We start from the raw sequence: 9,344 nt of genomic DNA, 5'->3' as shown, positions 1-9,344 counted from the left end.
CAAGCTTGTCACAGTTGACAAAGCAGATTCAAGATATCCAAGCCATGGGCAGAGACACTTTCCACCATCCCAGGGCATTCAGAGCTCTGTCCAACCTGGCCTTGGACAATTCCAAGGATGGGGCAGCCACAGCTTCTTGGCCAGGCCTCACCACCCTCACAGGGAAGGATTTTTTGGTTATACCTACCCTAAACCTCCTCTCTGTCAGTGTGAAGCCATTCCCCTTGTCCTGTCACTCCCTGTTCCTATAAATGGTCCCTCTCTCTCTGTCTTGTAGGTCCCTGCAAGTACCAGAGGGACCATGACCACACACAGTGCTCAAAAGGAGGCAGAATCCAGTAAAGAGGATACACACAACAGGATACCCATTTTTTTGTTCCTTTTTTTCTGAAATATTTTTCTTCTGCTGTCCAGGAGGCAGCTTCCTCACAGTCAAATGGGAAAAAAGCATCTTGTTCATCAGGCAAACTGCTGATAAAGCATATCTATCATGATCACAACAGTCAGCACTTCCACAGCAGTGCTCATTCCTAAAGCTTTCTGCAAACACCAACTAATCACGATTAACCTTTTCCAATTCAAGTTACAGCCACAGCTAAGCAGCAACCATCCTGACACAGAAGGGTTAATTTTCCAGCTTGTTAGGAACTCACCCCTCTCTTGGTCAGTCCAAAGGGGGTCTTGCCAAGAATTTACCTGGCCAGTTGCTAAGGACTGGGCATTGTTTGCTCCACAGCTGCAGCTCTGGATTTCAGCAAGATTTGCTTTTTACACTCATCAGAGAAGGAAGATAAATCAGTCTCCACCTGTATCCTGCCCCAGTTCTCTGTGTGCACCAGAATTTTGACAGAACGGAGTTCTGCATTAGTCAGCATTGTTTTCCCATCCCAGGTGAGAAGCACTCAAGGACTGCACCCTAAATTTGCAACAGGGCAGAAACCAGACATAAACCAAAGCAGAATCCTCGTTTTCAGCTGATACAAAACCATCCCCGAATTCCAAGGCCCTGATTGAGCAGCTGATGTGTTTTGTGCCAGCCCTAAGAGATCCCAGAACCTGGAATCTGTGAGCATCCAAGTGCAGGGAAGCAGGAGACCAAGTGTGCCCTTCCTGGGGCCAAATGCAACTGCATCCCAAGGCACTGAGCCCTGGCTGGAGACAGATTCCCTTGGACAGAACACCTGGAGGAAAGCACCAGGAAGGACTGGCAATCACTCATTCCTGAATGAGAATCCAGACTGTGTCTAAACCTTAAACTTGACTGATTTGTAATGAAATGGTGCAAAGCCCTCTCTCCTTCACTTCAGCATGGATCAGTAAAATGCTCATCACCACTTTTACCACTTCCATCCTGTCGTGCCAAACTTTCCTTTCCTGATCAGCTGGAGAAGGTAATCCACAGGCACCCCCAGAGCCCAGTGGAGAGATAAATAAACCCCAACCAGAATAATATCACAGCAATCCCTTAATTTGTTGTTTGCTGACCCCTCTGTCCAGGCCTGCTAAGCATCAATGCTCCAGAACAATGAATAAAGCAGGAAATACTACAGCTGCATTTATCTGACAGAGCAATGAACACACACAGGAATTATCTGCTGCACACAGCTTTCTGCAAAAGCATTTCATGAGCATTCATTTATTTGACCTCATAACACACTGAACATCAGCAAAAAACATTTGACCTTTTAAAAGCAGATTAAAAAAAAATATTCAGGCGAGATGGTATCAGAGGAACTGCAATTCCTGTTCTCAGGGCTGTGCTGAGAAGGCAAACTCGATCTCTCTGCTTCAGGCAGGGCAGAGAATAAAGATTTGTGAGCCAAGATCTTGGTGGGAAGCCTCGTTAAGAAAATGCCTTGAATAAAAACTTCAGATAAGCTCAGCTACGGCAGCTATAATTTATCAAGACAGCACTTTCACACAGTCTGATCACATGTGCATTGTCTACCAAGAGCTCTGTCCTCATCCAAGTGTGGGAGAGGAGGGAAAACCTACAGGAAATGTATTCTGACATCCTACAAGCACAGCCAGCAGCTTGTAAGGACCAATTTCTGTCTTAAATATAATTTTGAAATGTATTCAGTGGCTCCCAGCAATGCAAAACCCAACCCCTTGGATTTTTCATGTCCTAATGACAACTACATTTGAATTAAGAGACAATTACCAGCTAACAGTGCATTTGTTCTGCTGCAGAACAAAGGCACGAGGATGAATTTGGGCTGTGCCTCTGGTTTTCAGAATGATGAGTTCATGTGCATCAGCATCACAGGCAGTGGGCATCAGTGGAGTCATTCCACTCACTTTAAAACAGAACAAAAGAAGGTTTGTTCACTTTATCATCATGGCCAGTACTGTCAGAGAGATGAGTATCTGTCACCAGCAACATCATCCATTATTTTTGTTTTCTCATTCAGGAGAAATTTATCTCTGGGATGGGACTCACTCAATTCAATGGAAGAGAAATTTGTGCCAATTAATTCACAAGTCAGAAAGCTGGTTTAGACAAAAGGAAGGAATTCTAAAGAAAAAGCTTTCAACATCATTTATTGTGGGTTATCAGTGAGAGAATCAGCTGAATGTTCTGCTTGCCTGCACTGGGTGTGTTGGGCTGTCCTGCTTCATCCTGCTGAGTTTTGAGCAGATACCAACTTCCTGATGGAAAAATCATGACACACATTTTGCCATTTGGACAATTTCTTGGTTCAGAATCCACCCTGTACCTGTGGGTGTCCAACACCCACTTTCCACACAAAGCTGTCAGCAATTCAGGAAACACAAAAAAAGGGAGGAAGTCTGTGCCAAGCACCTGCCAGACAAGGCCACTGCGTGTACAAGTCCATATGCCAGAGAATAAAACCATCACACACAAGTCTAATTTTGAATAAAATCCATTTGCAATGCGGCTCAGATGCAAATGTTCATTGTGGCAGGACAAACAACAGGTTTGTTGGGTCTGAGAGTTTGTTTTAGGGATTATTCCATTTTAAAGATAAATTTCAGCCTGTGAAATACTTATTGAAATACAGCAAATGCTACAGAAAGCTGTTTGCTGCAGCTCTAAAATAATCCAGATATTTGGAAATTCAACCTTTCTTCCTTGGTGGGTCTCTTCTCATTAATACAGAAAGAGTTTGAGCTGTGCTGAGTGTGAGGAAAGCACATGAGGAGCTGGGTTTGTAGAGTTTTCTGTGTCTAAGGTGTGGCAGCCTGGGTTGCTCCAGGTTCTCAAGGTAAGTACAGCCACTTACCAGGGTTTTCTTGACAAAAACTGCCTTAATATTCCTTACTGCAGCTTAAAGAAGGAAGGCTGGTCTCTAATTGGAGTCTGGGTTTGATGCCCAGTTTTGCTTTCCTATGGAATAGAAGTTATCAGTGTCAAGTGTTGGACCCTCAGAGACACCTGGCACTGCTAAAGGAGCATTTTATACTCAGATGGTGACAAAAAATCCTGGTTTGGGGCAGTTTGGAGATCCTCAGTTCTGGGAAAGATGAACTGGATCATCTGAAAGTGGGAAGGTGGGATGTACCTTGTGGAAGGTCTGGGAGGAAGGATAAGCATCCCGAATTTAAACAGGGAACACAAGGGAAAGCCAAGAAAGGAGCTGAAATAGCAAATGGGTGAACACAATGTGCTTCACTCCTTCAGCATCGAGTTTCTGAAGTGTACCAATTTCAAACCCTGGCTAAGGTGACACTGCAAAGAGCTCAGCAGCACCACTGATCCCAGAGTGTCCTTCTCTAACACCTGCACTCCCTCAGCTCATCCTCCAGACCCTGGAAGCAGGAAAAGAACATGAGAAAACGTGGAACAGGAACCTTTTGCACTTACTTTTATCAGCTGCATGGACACAACTACAACACAAATAATAATATTTAACCCCTTTTCCTCCTCTGGGCGTCTCCTAGCAAGTGACTTCATCTCTTCCTGCACTGCGAGGAAGCACTTCATGGTTTTGGGAAGAAGGGAATGGAGGGATGGAGGGATGGAGGGATGGAGGGATGGAGGGATGGATGAAGGTGATACTGATGGCAAACAGCATTCCAGACACCTGCCAGGAAACCACTAGAGGGCATCAGGAAGAGCTGCAGCAGGAGGCAATCCCAGACTCTCCAGCCGGCCACAGGGAATCCGGGACGGGCAGGATGCCAACCCTGCTGCACCTGCCGTGCTCCACATTCCACAGCCAGCCTGGCAGGAAAAACCCCGTGTTATCCTGCTGAACAGCTCCCACCACCAAACCCGGCAGAACTGCCAGGCTGATGATATTAATCACCTCTGAAAGACTGGGGTTTGGTGGTTTTTTCCCTCTTTAAGACCATCACTCCATATCTATCACAACTCTTCTCATCAAAAACAGACACAACACCCCACAACAAACCCCCCGCGGTGTCTCTGATGGACAGGCTTCCTATAAAGGTCATCTGGAAAGTACAGGAAAATGAGTTGAAACTTAAAAGCAACAAAGAGCAAATTTTAAAACTCACTTCGGGTTAGAATTTTGTTTAAGTCTGTGTAGTTTTGTCACTGTAATCCAGTAAAAACCCATTAAGCTTATTAAAAATATTTTTTTAAAATGGTTCTTTACATAGCTGATTTATGTTCTGCCAATTTGGAGATTAAATCAAATTTAAAAGTTTCACTTATTTTCATAACCCACACCAGTGCATCTTCAGGTTCTTAAATGCAAGAAGCAAGTCCAGAGGGCTCCTGCATTCCAAGCAGGAATTCTTGTGTGAATTACAGCATTCAGCCAACTGGAAAGGGAAAGAACAGGTTCAAATAACTCAGTGAAGATGGTGCAGAGGTGCTTTTTTCTGTCTCCTGACTACAGAGAGCAGGAGACAATGAGGATTTTCTGAGTTTCTTTACAGCCTAAGGCTGGGCTTGGACCATTCAGTGTCAGCACTGCTCACTCATCTCTCCCCACGACTCAAAGCACCATCAGACAACACTGGGAAGCAGAGAAGGGAAATAATTCTGGATATTTTAATCAAAGCCTTTCCTTTACAATTGCATCTCAAAAAGGCACGGGACAAGCTAGGACAGACATCACCTGGCTTCATAATTTATTACAGAAGGTTTATTTAAGCCTTTTTTTATTTAAAGGTATTACTGAAAGATTATAATTTATTACTTTTTCCAGGCCTGTCTCTGAAACCACATAAAGCAGGGACTGCAAGATTCAGCCTCTCCAAGGAATGACTGACACCTCTGGCTGAATTCTCTTCCCACTCTCCCGAGTTGCCTGGCAGCGATATCTTTGCAATGCAGAAGAGCCTGTGCTGCTGCTAAGGAGCAGCAGGGCGAGATTACAGCTGCAAGCTGCCCACCTTCAGGTCCCTCCAGCCAAATCCAGGGCCCAATTCCAGCAGGGGCCACTCCAGTGGTACCAAACAGAGCAGGAAAAGTCGCCTGGAGAAGCAGCGCGATTCCGAACGAGGCAGCGCTTCCGTCTGCTCCCACCAGCAAATCCCACTCGTGCCACAAATAAAAGCTGCAAGCTGGACTAATTTAACACACAAGTGACTCCATTTCCTCCTCTACATTTTGCAAAGCTCCAGCAGCCCCAGGAAGGGGTAAGAGTCCTGCAGCAGAACTGGCTGGGCTGCAGCTCCTTGTTTCAGACCCACCCTCGTGCTGAGCCAAGCCACACGTTCAAGGTGAAGGTCACATCTGGAGCCCCAGATCAAGGACTTTGCCAGCGTGTTCCACAAAATGAAACAAGACCCTTGCCTTGCTATTCTAACACCATCCTGAACTAAAAGCATCAAGGAAAAGCTCTTCCCATCCCACCGATCATTTACTGACAAAAAGTGGAAATGCTCTTCATCATCCCAACTTCTCAGCTTGATTTGCTTTAATTGCAAAACAGTCTGGCTGTCCAAATAAATCTTGTATCATTTCATTTGCTGTAGTGTTCCTCAGATCACTTTATTATCTCCCTCTCTGGCAAACGTAGGTATGACCAGGATTCAATTACCTGGGGCTGCTGCATGGATCATCCATTTCTCCCTGATAAAGCCAGGGAACACAGTGAGAACATTTATCTATTGCAAGGATCATTCCAATATCCTCAAAGACATTAAAGAAAGGTTTGCTATAGCTGCCTGCCATGACTCACTACTAAAAGCTCCCCTTATCAAATTCCTAAATTTTCGCCTGCCCACAAACCCCACCTGCTCAGAGGGTTCTTCCCAGGAACATCTTTAGCCTGGCCTTCCTCTGCCCAGCAGCTCATCTGTCATGGGACAGACAGGGACTTTATTTTCTACCCTGGTACATCTGACTCTTTTCTCAGTAAAGCAAAGGATAAGATGGTGAATTCTGACCCATCTCTGTCAGAAACACTTTTAATGCAACAGTTCCTGCATTAACAAGGGACAAACTGCAGCACTTCAGCCACCACCCTTCTTGCTTTCCTTTAGCAGCACCGTGCGTCAAGGTGGCAAAGTCAGGTGAGGATTTAGAGCTTGAATCTTCACATGACAGATACTTTAAAACTGAATCTAGTTTAAGAAGGTCAAGTCAGCTGTTACCTTGCCAGGTTTTGTCATTAGTTCCTCCTGGATATCCCCTCTAGCCTGCCAAGGCAGGTGAACTGACTCACCTCGCACAGTTCTGCACCTACTGACACATGTTTGAGCTGGGAGTTCCCGGGATCCTCGTAAAGATTTCTTATTTCCCCACAGTTAATAATTAACCCCATCTTTCTTTGTTTGTGATGCTGGACAGTCTGTTTTTAGTAACATCTTGCTCCAGCCATATTTCATCAGTGAAACCTCAGACTTTCCTCTGGAGCTCCACGGCTGAGCCGTGTAATGCCCAGGTCACACCACGCTATGTTTTGTCCTCGTGGTGCCAATGTGAAACAGGAGAAGTGGCACCACTCTGCCTTCTCTCTCAGCAGATCAGAAAGTTCTCTGAAGGGCAAATTCAAAGCATCCTCAGCTTTTGGAACTTTTAGTAGCCTTTGCTCGACTGCGGGAGTTTCGTTCTGTACAAGTCACGACAGCAGTGAAAAAGGAGTCTAAAAGTGATGTATTTTTGTGAGTCAGCAGAACATCTCACATTTTAACATTGTCCACCAACACCTGGGCAGGTGTAAAAGAACCAGTCTCTAGATGGACATGTCAGTGAGGAGACCGGAAGGCAGCTCGGTTGCATTCCCATAACTTCCAGTGACTCACAGTGCCTGGCACTATCATTTGTTAAAGCAAGAGTGAAGCAGGGATAATAGCTATTTACTAAAAACAGAGGAGCGTGATTAGCTTTAATTAGCATTGTCAAGTGACTTGAGATTGTCAGGTACAAGATGTGGGAGAACTAAGTCTCATTAATTATGTTATTTCCTGCAGCCTTAAGTAGCTTGGCCAGTCCAGTGACGCTTCCGGAGACGGAGCTGCTCCCGATGGCCAACGCATCCCACATCAGAGGGTGGAAACACTCCCACACAGGCCTGGAAGATGGGGCTGTCCAGTAAAGGGTTGCAGAGAAGGAGAAGAATCAAAACCAATCAGCTTATGTACTGCAGGACAGCCACAGACCCTGATAAACAGGGACAAAAAGGCAAAATGACATGGCAAAAACGAGACTTGGAGGTAACTGACTCCAAATTCCAGGGAAAGGAAGACCAGGACCAATAGGGGCAACAGGGAACATGATTCAGGCCCAGTGCACAGTACTCCTGGAAAACTTTTTATCCCCCCCAAAAAGACAAACTATAAGAAATCCACATTCTCAACCAGCATCACACGACACTGATTTACCACCTAAGATCTGCTCCAAAGAAATGAAAAATCTTTGAGTCAGAATAGTCCCTCTCTTCTATGGACTCCTCTTGGCTTCTGGAAGGAAAAGAAAACCTGTCCTTAGCCATTAGTTACTGTGACTACATCTAAAAGACAAGACCTGCAAATAAACAGGCACAGAAAAGAGGGAACATCCCGAAGGACCAACTTACAGGTATCTATCAAGGAGGGGAAAAAAGGCTCCTGTATCCTGGTTTCCAAGCAATAACTACACTCTGCTGCATCTTGGACATCCTGATCAGCTTCAGAACAGCCCAGTGAACTGAACTCTCAATTTCCCCATTCCAGACTCCACTCTGTGATCCCTGTGCTCCAGCACTCCACAGCTGACCTCTAATGAAGACTCTGCTTAAGCTCAAGCAAACACAGCTCTGTCAGGTAATGACCAAAGCCTGGCTTTACTGGTGTCTCTTCTTCCACACACACATGGTCAAAGGCAAGATCGTGATGCAAGAACTAGAAATAAATGGTTTTTTACTCCTCTGCAATCCCTGAAATGCTTTTGTAGTACCACACCAGATGAAGGAGCTCCCACTTTCTAAACTGCCAGCCAGGACCCAGAGTGACCAGTTCCTTAATTAAATTCCCTCTCAGCAACAGGTATTCAATCCATGAGTCAAGGAGCCTTTGAGGGAATGTGGATTTACAGGTAGGGATACTGTCTTCTTCAACACAACCCTGACTCAACTGCACACACCAAGCAGCAAGGAAAGGAAATAATTTATTCAGAATCTATGGATCCAGAGGACACGAGGGAGCTCAAGGACCAACACAGGTTTGCCAGTTATTCCAATCTTGGCACTGGGAAAGAGACACCTGCAAAGAAAACTAAAATAATAAATAAGAGAAGCACTTGACATCTCCATCAGATGAAAGCAACATCTCTGGCTTCCCTACAGTATTCCCAACTTCAGCTTCAAAGCACAGCCCTCACTTTCACACGGCCTTTCGGCAGGGAACAGGAATCAGGGATCCACGGAGAAAAGGAGAACATCTCAATTCCCTGTTCCAGCACTGCCGTTACACAGCAAACAATGTTTACAAGGAACCAGAGGTGGGGATCCAACAAGATGAGATCTTGAACAAAATCAGTGGGAGTGCTCTGTGAGGATGAAGTCACAAAACACATCCTTTCCAGGCAGAATCCTCTCACGGATTACAAGGCAAGCTCCCTCAGTATCTGCTTGTTTACAACCCTCTCACTCAGCACAGGCCTCCCTGCACTGCCCAGCTTTAAGTAACCATAAACGCATTAGGAAAAATCCTTATCTGGAGCAGGCCCTGAGGAAGGCAGTGCAGGAAGGCAGTGGCAGGAAGGCAGGTGCTGTGCTCTGTCCCGCCCTTGCCCAACTGCACGCGAGGAACACTGGTCTGACAGGCCTTCCTCGGGCTGTTTTCTAAGACAGGAAAACGTGGGGACAAAGCCACTCCAGTAAATCGTAGGGTAAGGAGGCAAGGATTCCACTTGGTTTTTTTCCTACCCCGTTAAAAATCACATTTTAAACAGGAGCATTTCAAGTCAGTTTGGCTTCACA

This window comes from Aphelocoma coerulescens, chromosome 19, assembly GCF_041296385.1.
Source record: "Aphelocoma coerulescens isolate FSJ_1873_10779 chromosome 19, UR_Acoe_1.0, whole genome shotgun sequence".
Lineage (NCBI taxonomy): Eukaryota > Metazoa > Chordata > Aves > Passeriformes > Corvidae > Aphelocoma > Aphelocoma coerulescens.
This window is presented reverse-complemented; position numbering follows the sequence as displayed.